General features: G+C 43.4%; 1 protein-coding gene and 1 pseudogene across 30 annotated transcripts in view; both read left to right on the plus strand.

Annotated features, from left to right (window-relative positions):
* The window catches only part of LOC110529758 (neurexin-3b), a 465,957-nt gene that overhangs the window by 253,977 nt on the left and 197,946 nt on the right, over window positions 1-14,034 (plus strand). The window lies entirely within an intron of this gene.
* LOC149981488 (signal recognition particle RNA) lies at window positions 11,148-11,385 on the plus strand (annotated as a pseudogene).

Consider the following 14,034-nt stretch of genomic DNA (forward strand, 5'->3'; position numbering starts at 1 on the left):
TTTTTTATCAGCTTAAGTTCTTGTGAACTTTACAAGTTTTGAACTTCTATTTGCTATTTATGGCCTGTAGGCCTCATTGGCCTGAGCTCATACAGCTTGTTTTTGAGTAAACCAGCGCTGCGAGAAAAGCACCTTCACTGTCAGTTTCCTGGCCTCTCTCCTCCTCACCAGTGTCATGATCAAAGATATGATCAAGAGCCTCGCATACAGCATATCGTTTGGTCACTGTGCTGCCACAGGATGAATTGTGAGCAAGGCCTCAAAAAAGATTTCTATACCAGAGCTGCGAGACAATATATTGTTGAAACAAAGTTGCGATTGTTTGTGAGAATGCCAACAGGTGTGGTTCCCGTGGGGGAAAGATTCTATTGGAGAAAGGTTATTGTGGGGGTTGCCATGGAAGCCAAGAAGGGGAGTGAGGTGTGTGTTTGGGGGTCTGGGAGCGGAAGTGTGTCCATCTGATGAATGCGCATGTGCCTGAACTTATTTTTATTCACTAATTGTAGTCTCACCCATTCATCTCTAATGACCTGTCATTTTTGACCGGGAACACCACAGGTGTACAAAAGTTAAATAAAACACTCTAAATTTAATGAAAATCATCGAAGTGTAATTTGTGTGTTCAGATGCCCTGTGTGGACAAAGTCATGGAACCTTATGACAATCAGATGTAATGAACTACATTTTTCAGAGAGAATTTGTAAATCGGTCCAATTCGACCGGAACACAACAGTAGGGTTAAGCCTAACCCTAACCCTAACCATAACCATTTGGAGTTGATGCCTAACCTTAAGATTTCGGAGTTTATGCCTAAACTTAACCCTAACCTTCAAAATGCCGAGTTAATACCTAACCTTAAACACTTTGACATTAGACGGTTGGAACAACTTCGAAATTTGAAGTTTGAGAAACATGGATGAATGGCTAATTCTGGCGTGAGACTGTGAGAGCATGTTCATGAGAGAGGTCCAGGGAAAGATGGTTGAGGGGAGGACTGACTACATGGTTAGCACGCCAGGGGGCGGATAGGATGTTTGGGAGTGTGCGTATGCGTGCGTCTGCATGCCTCTGTGTGCTTCTTTGTGTCTGTGCGCACGTGCGGTTGTGGGTTCTCAGAATGGCTCTCAAAGCATATTCCCAAACTCATCTCTCTCATCTAACTGAAGCCATCTAAAGCCGTCTGTGAGGTGAGTCTAGGGGGTCTCATTATGAAGTCACCAGGCTTTAACAGCGGAGCGAACTCTGAGCTCTGAGTAGCACCGTTGGTTCTGAACGCCTGAGGATGGTTCAGAGAACACCACTGTTGCTGTGCTGTAAGCCCATTAGCATGCTACATCTCCAGGCCCTGTCTTTATGTTTGGCCATGCCCTGAGGGAGATTACCAATGATGCAGATGGGCCTCAATGGGGTACTCAGAAGGATGGATACATCCATTGGCCATAATTGGACACTCTGCTTTATTTGTGAGACAATATGCTGGGATCTCTATCAAATGAGATATAGGGATAATGTAATCACTGTCAGCACATTATCAAGCAGAAACAAAGCTGTAACTCTGACTGCCATCGCGCTGCAGTAGGGTGTGTGTGTGTGTGTGTGTGTGTGTGTGTGTGTGTGTGTGTGTGTGTGTGTGTGTGTGTGTGTGTGTGTGTTCATGGGGCGACAGTCAGCCACTTTACTGGCTCTGCTAGTGGTTTTTCATTGCATGGATGGGAAATCTTTCATTTGAGGCCCATTTACTGTCAGGGAGCTTTATCCCTGTCATCTGTCTCGCCACAGTTTGTGCCCTCTGACTGGTAGTCAATAGTAGATCAGCTGTCCAAGATGGCTGCTCCATGGTCTGCCTGTTAGGAATAGAAGACTTTCGTCTTCTCCAATTGCCAAAGCCCAGCAGGCCACTCCAGTCCAAGCCCTTCCAACCAGTTTCACTAGATGGATGCAGGTTTAATAAGAGTCATCGATGGAGATGGATTAGACTATTTACTAACGTCAGTTATTAGGGTTAAAATGTCCTCAACGTCAAATCATCTTAAATGATGACAAAGTTCCTTCCTGATTCCACTTCACCACTCCGGTACGGAATGAAAGCACATCTTTGTATAACCATGACAACGATTCATGCCCCACTTTCCAAAATTACACTCCCAAATGTCCTGTTACAGTTTTGCGAGTGAAACCCTGTTTTGAGATAAATAAAAGCATCGGCAGGGTGTTTGTTGGTACAAAGCGTCCGCGTTGTGGCTGTTAGGTGTGCTACGGATACACTGCTACCTTTGAATCATGTCATTCTGATATTTGACTTTCTTCGGTGTCAGCAGGCCTCAGCTGTTAGTCAGAGAGAGACAGGCGGAGAGAGAGAGAATAAAATAACAAGACGTTTTGAACCTGACCTCGTTCAATACGCTATTGATTTGCTCGTTGGGCTTCATAGCTGGAGTTCGGACATTGAAAGTTAGCAGCTGAAGGCCTTCCGTACGGAGATGCTGCAATGAATAGGATCTCTCTCAATCCCCTTGTAACATCCACTGTTATTGTCTCTACAGCGCAAACTAACTGTGTATATACGTTGTTTGTGCAGTCTGGACGTGTGAACTGTGCATATTAATGAATGAATTACAAACTGCACACTGTCGATTGCTCTTCCAGTTTTACTGTGCAACGTTTTCGACCCAAAGGTATTTTGTCAAGCTTAACCCACGCAAAAAAAAGTGTACATTGTATTCTATTCATATTTGTGAATGGAAACAGATACATTATCCTACAGCACATTTGTCTGTGTGTTTGCATGCGTATGTGTCTGTTTGCGGTATGTTAGCGTATTCATATGAATAGGTTTATGTTTGTTCTAACTCCCTGTCATGGTTAAAGTGGTTTATACCCCACGGACAGGCGTTTGATTTGACGTGACACATTGCTCAGCTATTTCTATCCCCAGATCCTCGAGCGGTTCTGTTTTGTGTGAACACTGTAGGTGATGTTCAACATTTATGGTTTACAGAACCCATCATCTATGATTCAACCATGAGAGTCTCTCAGATGTAGAGGGAGCCACCGCAGGGCATCAAGGCCTTCTGATTACACTTCAGCACGCACGCGCACGCACGCACACACACAGACACACACACACACACACACACACACACACACACACACACACACACACACACACACACACACACACACACACACACACACAGTAACATATGGTAACACACATGTATCCACATGCATGCACGCACATACACTCACACACAGACAGAAATGCATACAAACACACACAAACACAAACACTTGAGCAGCTCTATATGCAGCATGGGCGTTTATTCAGGTCCATATTTACGCATCATTGTTATCTGGACAGTATGTACACACACTCCTATTGGACAGTTGTTTGGTGTGTATGATGTGTGGATAATCGCCTTTTACCGTTGCATCAGCACTTCGCCTCCACACTCAGTGTCTTCCTGTCGTCTCTATGGGTCTCCTCTCCTCAGATTAGTGGAAGACGAAACCACTGCAGCTGTGCACTTGCACCCTACCTCTTCTTCCAGCCAATGTTTCCACCCATCCAATCTGTTTTAAATCCTTCAAGGGAAGTGTGTGAGTAGGGTAAAGAAGCGGGACACAGCCTGAGCCTTCGTGACTTCCTTCCTACGAGCTGAGATGTTGATAAAGTGAGAGCTCCATTTTTTACCCAAGTGATTCTGCCTTTGAAGACAGATTATTCAGGATTAAACCACCAGGCTCAGTTTGATGGCAATGCCCTTTGGCATGGAGCAAAATGACATCTGAGGTAAAGCGGGGTGTCCTAATTTCTTTCCCTTCCATGCATCCCAAATGGCACCCTATATCCTACATAGTGCACTATTTCTACCATGTCCTTTCTTTTCAGTTCGACTAAGAACACTTTGTTGACAAGCTGTTCTCAGCAGTCGTAACCAAGTCTCACGCTGGTAGCAGTCATGATAGAATATTTATATAAATGTACCCTCTTTTCCCTTTCAATGTTTCAATGTGTTTTTTGATTTTTTTTTTTTACACAGGGTTATTTTGTGAACCACGTGTTATTTTTTTGTCAGGGAACAAATGTCATCTCAGGATAGAGGGTTGTGCTCGTTTTTTTGCCCTCTCCTCGTGTCTTTTCAGTTTAACTAGGGACACTACAGTGGCCACAGTAGAAACACACTGTGCAATCCCCTTTCAATGTTTACATTGCCCAGGGAGCAAATGTCATCTGAGGAGAAAAGATGGGTGTCCACATTTTCCCCCCATCTCTTCTATAGTCTTTCATTTCAAATGCAAACATTTTTTTAGCAGGCTATTCTCACCTGCCATAACCAATTCTCAGGCTACTAGCTGTGGTGATAGAATATTGACAAGCTAACCCATATTCATCTTTCAGGGACCTTTTAGACAGAGATAATGATCACATAATAATATAGTCAGCAGCAATAATGAGCCATTAAATTATACTATTTTAACTGTATGTGCTTATCAAATTAAATTGTATTTGTCACATGTGCAGAATAAAACAGGTATAGGCCTTATAGTGAAATGTTTACTTACAATCCCTTAACCGACAATGCAGTAGCGAGGCTACAGTTTAAGTCAGAAGTTTACATACACCTTAGCCAAATCCATTTAAACTCAGTTTTTCCACAATTCTTGACATTGAATCCTAGTAAAAATGTTCTGTCTTAGGTAAGTTATGAACACTGCTTTATTTTAAGAATGTGAAATGTCAGAATAATAGTAGAGTGATTTATTTCTGAATTTATTTCTTTCATCACACTCCCAGTGGGTCAGAAGTTTACATACACTCAATTAGTATTTGGAAGCATTGACTTTAAATTGTTTAACTTGGGTCAAACATTTCGGGGAAGCTTTCACAAGCTTCCCACAAGAAGTTGGGTTACTTTTGACCCATTCCTCCTGACAAAGCTGGTGTAACTGAGTCAGGTTTGCCTCATTGCTCGCACACGCTTTTTCAGTTCTGCCCACAAATGTTCTATAGGGTTGAGGTCAGGGCTTTGTGATGGCCACTCCAATACCTTCACTTTGTTGTCCTTAAGCCATTTTGCCACAACTTTGGAAGTATGCTTGGGGTCATTGTCCATTTGGAAGACCCATTTGCGACCAAGCTTTAAATTCCTGACTGATGTCTTGAGATGTTGCTTCAATATATCCGCATAAGTTTCCCTCTCATGATGCCATGTATTTTGTGAAGTGCACCAGTCCCTCCTGCAGCAAAGCACCCCACAACATGATGCTGCCACCCCCGTGCTTCACGGTAGGGAAGGTGTTCTTCGGCTTGCAAGCATCCCCCTTTTTCCTCCAAACAAAATGATTATCATTATGGCCGAACAGTTCTATTTTTGTTTCATCAGACCAGAGGTGTAACGGTTTTCTTGAGTTGAAGGAGAGGCGGACCAAAACGCAGCGTGGTGATTATTCATGGTTCTTTAATGAAGAAACTATACATGACTAGACTAACAAAAACAAGAAACGTGAAAACCTAAATCAGCCCTATCTGGTGCAAACACAGAGACAGGAACAATCACCCACAAACACACAGTGAAACCCAGGCTACCTAAGTATGATTCTCAATCAGAGACAACTAATGACACCTGCCTCTGATTGAGAACCACACTAGGCCGAAACCTAGAAATACCCAAAACATAGAAAAACAAACATAGACCCCAACTCATGCCCTGACCATACTAAATAATGACAAAACAAAGGAAATAAAGGTCAGAACGTGACAAGAGGACATTTCTCCAAAAAGTACGATCTTTGGCCCCATGTGCAGTTGCAAACCGTAGTCTGGCTTTTTTTATGGCGGTTTTGGTGCAGTGGCTTCTTCCTTGCTGAGCGGCCTTTCAGGTTATGTCGATATAGGACCCCGTTTTACTGTGGATATAGATACTTTTGTATCTGTTTCCTCCAGCATCTTCACAAGGTTCTTTACTGTAGTTCTGGGATTGATTTGAACTTGATCTCTAGGAGACAGAAAATGTCTCCTTCCTGAGCGGTATGATGGCTGCGTGGTCCCATGGTATTTATACTTGCATACTATTGTTTGTACAGATGAACATGGTACCTTCAGGCATTTGGAAATTGCTACCAAGGATGAACCAGACTTGTGGAGGTCTACAATTTGTCTGACTGGCTGATTTCTTTTGATTTCCCCATGATGTCAAGCAAAGAGGCACTGAGTTTGAAGGTAGTTCTTGAAATACATCCACAGGTACACCTCCAATTGACTCAAATTATGTCAAATAGCCTATCAGAAGCTTCTAAAGCCATGACATAATTTTCTGGAATTTCCCAAGCTGTCTAAAGTCACAGTCAACTTAGTGTATGTAAACTTTTGACCCACTGGAATTGTGTTAAAGTGAATTATAAGTTAAATAATCTGTCTGCAAGCAATTGTTGGAAAAATTACTTGTGTCTGGCACAAAGTAGATGTCCTAACCGACTTTCCAAACTAGTGTGGGACATGGCCAAAAGCCAGGGAAAATGCAGAGCGCCTATTTCAAAGAAATTACTGTAAAAATCTAACTTTCATGAGATCACATGCAAGATAGCAAATTAAAGCTACACGTGTTGTGAATCCAGCCAACATGTCAGATTTCAAAAAGGCTTTTCGGGGAAAGCAAACGATGCTATTATCTGAGTATAGCACCTCCATAAACAAAGAGAGAAAAGCATATTTCAACCCTGCAGGCGCGACACAAAACGCAGAAATAAAAATATAATTCATGCCTTACCTTTGACGAGCTTATTTTGTTGGCACTCCAATATGTCCCATAAATATCACAAATTGTCCTTTTGTTCGATTAATTCCGTCAATATATATCCAAAATGTCCATTTATTTGACGCGTTTGATCAAGAAAAACACTGGTTCCAACTTGCGCAACGTGACTACAAAATATCTCAAAAGTTACCTGTAAACTTTGCCAAAACATTTCAAACTACTTTTGTAATACAACTTTAGGTATTTTTTTATGTAAATAATCGATACAATTGAAGATGGGATGATCTGTGTTCAATACCAAAGGAAAACAAACTGTAGCTAGCTTTCTGGTCACGCACCTCTATCTAACAGTACACTACAAGTGACCCTCGTTCTGAACAGGGCTACTTCTTCATTACACAAAGGAAAAACCTCAACCAATTTCTAAAGACTGGTGACATCCAGTGGAAGCGGTAGGAACTGCAAGAAGGTCCCTTAGAAATCTGGATTCCCAATGAAACGCCATTGAAAAGAGAGTGACCTCGACAACAAAGAAATCTGAATGGTTTGTCCTCAGGGTTTCGCCTGCTAAATAAGTTATGTTATACTCATAGACATGATTCAAACAGTTTTAGAAACTTCAGAGTGTTTTCTATCCCAATTATATCTTACTAATAATATGCATATCTTATCTTCTTGGGATGAGTAGCAGGCAGTTGAATTTGGGCATGCATTTCATCCGGATGTGAAAATACTGGCCCCTGTCACCAAGAAGTTAACGGAAAATTTGTGGAGGGGTTGAAAAACGGGTTTTAACCTCTCTGGTACAAGTGGGACGGTAGCGTCCCACCTCGACAACAGCCAGTGAAATTGCAGGGCGCCAAATTCAAAACAACAGATATCCCATAATTAAAATTCCTCAAACATACAAGTATTATACACCATTTTAAAGATAAACTTCTTGTAAATCCAACCACAGTGTCCGATTTCAAAAAGCCTTTACTGCGAAAGCACACCATGCAATTATGTTAGGTCAGCACCTAGTCACAGAAAACCATACAGCCATTTTCCATCCAAGGAGAGGGCTCACAAAAGTCAGAAATAGCGATTAAATGAATCACTAACCTTTGATGATCTTCATCAGATGGCATTCATAGGGCTTCATGTTACACAATACATATATGTTTTGTTCGATAAAGTTAATATTTATATTCAAAAATCTCAGTTTACATTGGCGCGTTATGTTCAGAAATGCCTTGTCCCAAACAAACATCCGGTGAAAGTGCAGAGCCACATCAAATTACAGAAATACTCATCATAAACATTGATAAACGATACAAGTGTTAAACATACGAATAAAGATAAACTTCTCCTTAATGCAACCGCTGTGTCAGATTTCAAAAAGGCTTCACAGCGAAAGCACACTTTGCGAATATGTTAGGTCAGCATCTAGCCACAGAAACCCATACAGCCATTTTCCAGTCAAGGAGAGGGCTCACAAAAGTCCAAAATAACATTAAAATTACTCACTTACCTTTGATGATCTTCATCTGGTGGCACTCCCAGGTCTCCATGTTAGACAATAAATGTTTGTTTTGTTCGATAATGTCCCTCTTTATGTCCAAAAAACGCCTTTTTGTTTGCACATTTTGTCCAGTAATCCGAATGCACAAGGCACGTGTGCACTAAGTCCAGACAATTTTTTTTTTTTTAAAGTACAATAAAAGTTAGTAGAAACATGCCAAACGATGTTTAAAATCAATGCTCTGGCTGTTTTTGTCATAAATAATCAATAATATTTCAACCGGACTAAAGCTTCGTCAATAGGAATGGAGAAACAAGAAAGGCGCGTCCCCGATCAGGCGCATGGCTGCTGTCTGGAAATTTCCACTGGCCACTGATTGAAAGTGCTGTATCTCCCTCATTTTTCAGAGTAAAAGCCTGAAACAATGCCTAAAGACTGGCCACATGTAGAAGAAACCATAGAGCTCGTGAACTGGGTCCTAAGTCTTTGTATGGTGGATAGGCTTTCAATGGAAAGACAGCCTTTCAAAATAATAGTACTTCCTGGTTGGATTTTCCTCTGGTTTTCGCATGCCATATCAGTTCTGTTATACTCACAGACATTATTTTAACAGTTTTGAAAACTTTAGCTTGTTTTCTATCCAAATCTGCTAATTACAGTGGGGCAAAAAATTATTTAGTCAGCCACCAATTGTGCAAGTTCTCCCACTTAAAAAGATGAGAGAGGCCTGTAATTTTCATCATAGGTATACTTCAACTATCAAATCAAATCAAATGTATTTATATAGCCCTTCGTACATCAGCTGATATCTCAAAGTGCTGTACAGAAACCCAGCCTAAAACCCCAAACAGCAAGCAATGCAGGTGCAGAAGCACGGTGGCTAGGAAAAACTCCCTAGAAAGGCCAAAACCTAGGAAGAAACCTAGAGAGGAACCAGGCTATGTGGGGTGGCCAGTCCTCTTCTGGCTGTGCCGGGTGGAGATTATAACAGAACATGGCCAAGATGTTCAAATGTTCATAAATGACCAGCATGGTACAATAATAATAAGGCAGAACAGTTGAAACTGGAGCAGCAGTACAGCCAGGTGGACTGGGGACAGCAAGGAGTCATCATGTCAGGTAGTCCTGAGGCATGGTCCTAGGGCTCAGGTCCTCCGAGAGAGAGAGAGAAAGAGAGAAAGAGAGAATTAGAGAGAGCAGGACAATTCACACAGGACACCGAATAGGACAGGAGAAGTACTCCAGATATAACAAACTGACCCTAGCCCCCCGAGGCTGAGACAGGAGGGGTCAGGAGACACTGTGGCCCCATCCAAGGAAACCCCCAGACAGGGCCAAACAGGAAGGATATAACCCCACCCACTTTGCCAAAGCACAGCCCCCACACCACTAGAGGGATATCTTCAACCACCAACTTAACATCCTGAGACAAGGCTGAGTATAGCCCACAAAGATCTTCGCCACGGCACAACCCAAGGGGGGGCACCAACCCAGACAGGATGACGCACCCCACATCAGTGACTCAACCCACTCAGTGACTCAACCCACTCAGGTGACGCACCCCTTCCAGGGACGGTATGAGAGAGCCCCAGTAAGCCAGTGACTCAGCCCCTGTAATAGGGTTAGAGGCAGAGAATCCCAGTGGAAAGAGGGGAACCGGCCAGGCAGAGACAGCAAGGACAGTTCGTTGCTCCAGAGCCTTTCCGTTCACCTTCCCACTCCTGGGTCAGACTACACTCAATCATATGACCCACTGAAGAGATGAGTCTTCAGTAGAGACTTAAAGGTTGAGACCGAGTTTGCGTCTCTGACATGGGTAGGCAGACCGTTCCATAAAAATGGAGCTCTATAGGAGAAAGCCCTGCCTCCAGCTGTTTGCTTAGAAATTTTAGGGACAATTAGGAGGCCTGCGTCTTGTGACCGTAGCGTACGTGTAGGTATGTACGGCAGGACCAAATCAAAGTGATAGGTAGGAGCAAGCCCATGTAATGCTTTGTAGGTTAGCGGTAAAACCTTGAAATCAGCCCTTGCTGATTTAGTGCTTTATCCGGGTAGCCGGAAAGTAGAGCATTGCAGTAGTCTAACCTAGAAGTGACAAAAGCATGGATACATTTTTCTGCTGTCACGGTCGTCCTCCTCTTCATCTGAAGAGGAGAGGCAAGAAGGATCGGAGGACCAAAATGCGGCGTGATATGTGTTCATGTTGAATGTTTAATTAAAGAAAGAACTGAACACTAAAACACTATACAAAAACAGTAAACAAAATAACAACCGTGAAGCTAATGCGAGCTGCGCTGAAACAAGCCATCAACATAGACACATATCACGCCACATTTTGGTCCTCCGATCCTTCTCGCCTCTCCTCTTCAGATGAAGAGGAGGACGACCGTGACAGAATCACCCACCAACCAACCAAGGACTAAGCGGCGTGGTAAAAGACAGCGACGACAGCAGCAGCAGCAGCAACAACAGCGGCCGGTATCACAGGACTCCTGGACATGGGAGGAGATACTGAACGGAGAGGGACCATGGGCACAGGCTGGGGAATATCGCCGCCCCAAAGCAGAGCTGGAGGCAGCGAAAGCTGAGCGGCGGCGATATGAGGAGGCAGCACGGCCGTGCGACAGGTACGAGAGACTGCCCCCCCCAAAAAAATTGGGGGTGGAGCTAAGGGGTGGAGCTAAGCCAGGTAGCAGACCTGCGCTCACTCCTCGTGCTTATTGTAAGCAGCGCGTTACTGGTCAGGCACCGTGTTATGCGGTTAAGCGCACGGTGTCGCCAGTACGTGTCCATAGCCCGGTGCGCTATAGGACAGCCCCCCGAGAGTGTCATGCGAGTGCGGGCATCGTGCCAGGGCGTATGGTGCCTGCTCAGCGGGTCTGGTCGCCGGGTGCAGTGGCATGTGCCTGTAATCCAAGTCACAGAGGAGCTCTGGGCTGCAGCACGCTATGTCGAACGGGTGTCCACGCTAAGTTCGGTATCGATATGGTGTTCCTGGGGGAGCCCGGGACCACCAGGTTGTCTAAGGAGGGGTGAACCGGCCCAGGTCGGAAACAAAGCAGGTCAAATCCCCCGTGTTGTCCTTAGTGTCCTTGTTCCTGTCTGTGTTACTTTGCACCAGTTTAGGCTGTATCGGTTTTCACATTACGTTTATTGTTTTTGTACAGTTCGTGTTTCGTCATTGTTAAATAAACATGGATCACAATAGCCACGCTGCATTTTGGTCCGACTCTACTTCACCAAAAGAAAGCCGTTACATCTGCATCATTTTTGGACAGAAAGTTTCTGATTTTTGCAATGTTACGTAGATGGAAAACAGCTGTCCTTGAAATGGTCTTGATATGTTCTTCAAAAGAGAGATCAGGGTCCAGAGTAACGCCGAGGTCCTTCACAGTTTTATTTGAGACGACTGTACAACCATTAAGATTAATTGTCAGATTAAACAGAAGATCTCTTTGTTTCTTGGGACCTAGAACAATCATCTCTGTTTTGTCCGAGTTTAAAAGTAGAAAGTTTGCAGCCATCCAGAGCCTCGGTCTCATGCCATTAAAAGGTCATTTGTTACAGTGCCTTGCACTAAAGGCCAAATCTGGCCTTTATGGAAGAGTGGCAAGAAGAAAGCCATTTCTTAAAGATATCCATAAAAAGTGTTGTTTAAAGTTTGCCACAAGCCACCTGGGAGACCCACCAAACATGTGGAAGAAGGTGCTCTGGTCAGATGAAACCAAAATTGAACTTTTTGGCAACAATGCAAAACGTTATGTTTGGCGTAAAAGCAACACAGCTCATCACCCTGAACACACCCATACCCACTGTCATACATGGTGGTGACAGCATCATGGTTTGGGCCTGCTTTTCTTCAGCAGGGACAGGGAAGATGGTTAAAATTGATGGGAAGATGGATGGAGCCAAATACAGGACCATTCTGGAAGAAAACCTGATGGAGTCTGCGGAAGACCTGAGACTGGGACGGAGATTTGTCTTCCAACAAGACAATGATCCAAAACATAAAGCAAAATCTACAATGGAATGGTTCAAAAATAAACATATCCAGGTGTTAGAATGGCCAAGTCAAAGTCCAGACCTGAATCCAATCGAGAATCTGTGGAAAGAACTGAAAACTGCTGTTCACAAATGCTCTCCATCCAACCTCACTGAGCTCGAGCAGTTTTGCAAGGAGGAATGGGAAAAAATGTCAGTCTCTCGATGTGCAAAACTGATAGAGACATACCCCAAGCGACTTACAGCTGTAATCGCAGCAAAAGGTGTCGCTACAAAGTATTAACTTAAGGGGGCTGAATAATTTTGCACGCCCAATTTTTCAGTTTTTGATTTGTTAAAAAAGTTTGAAATATCCAATAAATGTCATTCCACTTCATGATTGTGTCCCACTTGTTGTTGATTCTTCACAAAAAAATACAGTTTTATATCTTTATGTTTGAAGCCTGAAATGTGGCAAAAGGTTGCAAAGTTCAAGGGGGCCGAATACTTTCGCAAGGCACTGTATTTGTATATTATGGTGGAGAATAAGTATTTGGTCAATAACAAAAGTTTATCTCAATAGTTTGTTATATACCCTTTGTTGGCAATGACAGAGGTCAAACGTTTTCTGTAAGTCTTCACAAGGTTTTCACACACTGTTGCTGGTATTTTGGCCCATTCCTCCATGCAGATCTCCTCTAGAGCAGTGATGTTTTTAGGCTGTTGCTGGGCAACACAGATTTCAACTACCTCCAAAGATTTTCTATGGGGTTGAGATCTGGAGACTGGCTAGGCCACTCCAGGACCTTGAAATGCTTCTCACCGTTCTTGTGATCAAGTTCAAACAGGTGCCATTAACCTCTAGCGTCGAGCAATCCCGTATCCGGGAGCGTAATCATAGCCTCAAGTTCATTACCATAACGCAACGTTTCCTATTCATGAAAATCGCAAATGAAATGAAATAAATATATTCAAACACAAGCTTAGCCTTTTGTTAACTTCTTCGATATAGGGGGCGCTCTTTTAATTTTGGGATGAAAAACGTTCCCGTTTTAAACAAGATATTTTGTCACGAAAAGATGCTCGACTATGCATATAATTGACTCTCTCTGACGTTTCCAAAACTGCAAAGATATTGTCTGTGAGTGCCACAGAACTGATGTTACAGAAAAAAAAACAGATAAAAATACAATCAGGAAGTGCCGCATTTTTTGAAACCGCCTCATGGCAATGACTCCTTATATGGCTGTGGAGGAGCTAGGAGTACGTTTACCTTTTCCACGTTTTCCCAAAGGTGTCTGCAGCATTGGGACGTATTTGTAGGCATATCATTGGAAGATTGACCATAAGAGACTACATCTACCAGGTGGTCTACCATGCAGATAGTCTGGGTAGGACGAGCAGTTGCCCTACCAGGCAGTGATGCAACCAGACAGGATGCTCTCAATGGTGCAGCTGTAGAACTTTTTGAGGATCAGAGACACCAGGCCAAATCCTTTCAGTCTCCTGAGTGAGAATAAGTTTTGTCGTGCCCTCTTCATGACTGTCTTGGTGTGATTGGACCATGATAGTTTAATGGTGATGTGGACACCGAGGAACCTGAAGTTCTCAACCTGCTTCACTACAGCCCCGTCGATGAGAATGTGGGCATGCTCGGTCCTCCTTTCCTGTAGTCCACAATCATCTCCTTTGTCATGATCACGTTAAGGGAGAGGTTGTTATCCTGGCACCTCACGGCCAGGTCTCTGACCTCCTCCCTATAGGCTGTCTCATCGTTGTCAGTGAAGAGGC

This window comes from Oncorhynchus mykiss, chromosome 8 (assembly GCF_057628025.1).
Source record: "Oncorhynchus mykiss isolate SJ-2025 chromosome 8, ASM5762802v1, whole genome shotgun sequence".
In the NCBI taxonomy this organism is placed as follows: Eukaryota; Metazoa; Chordata; class Actinopteri; order Salmoniformes; family Salmonidae; genus Oncorhynchus; species Oncorhynchus mykiss.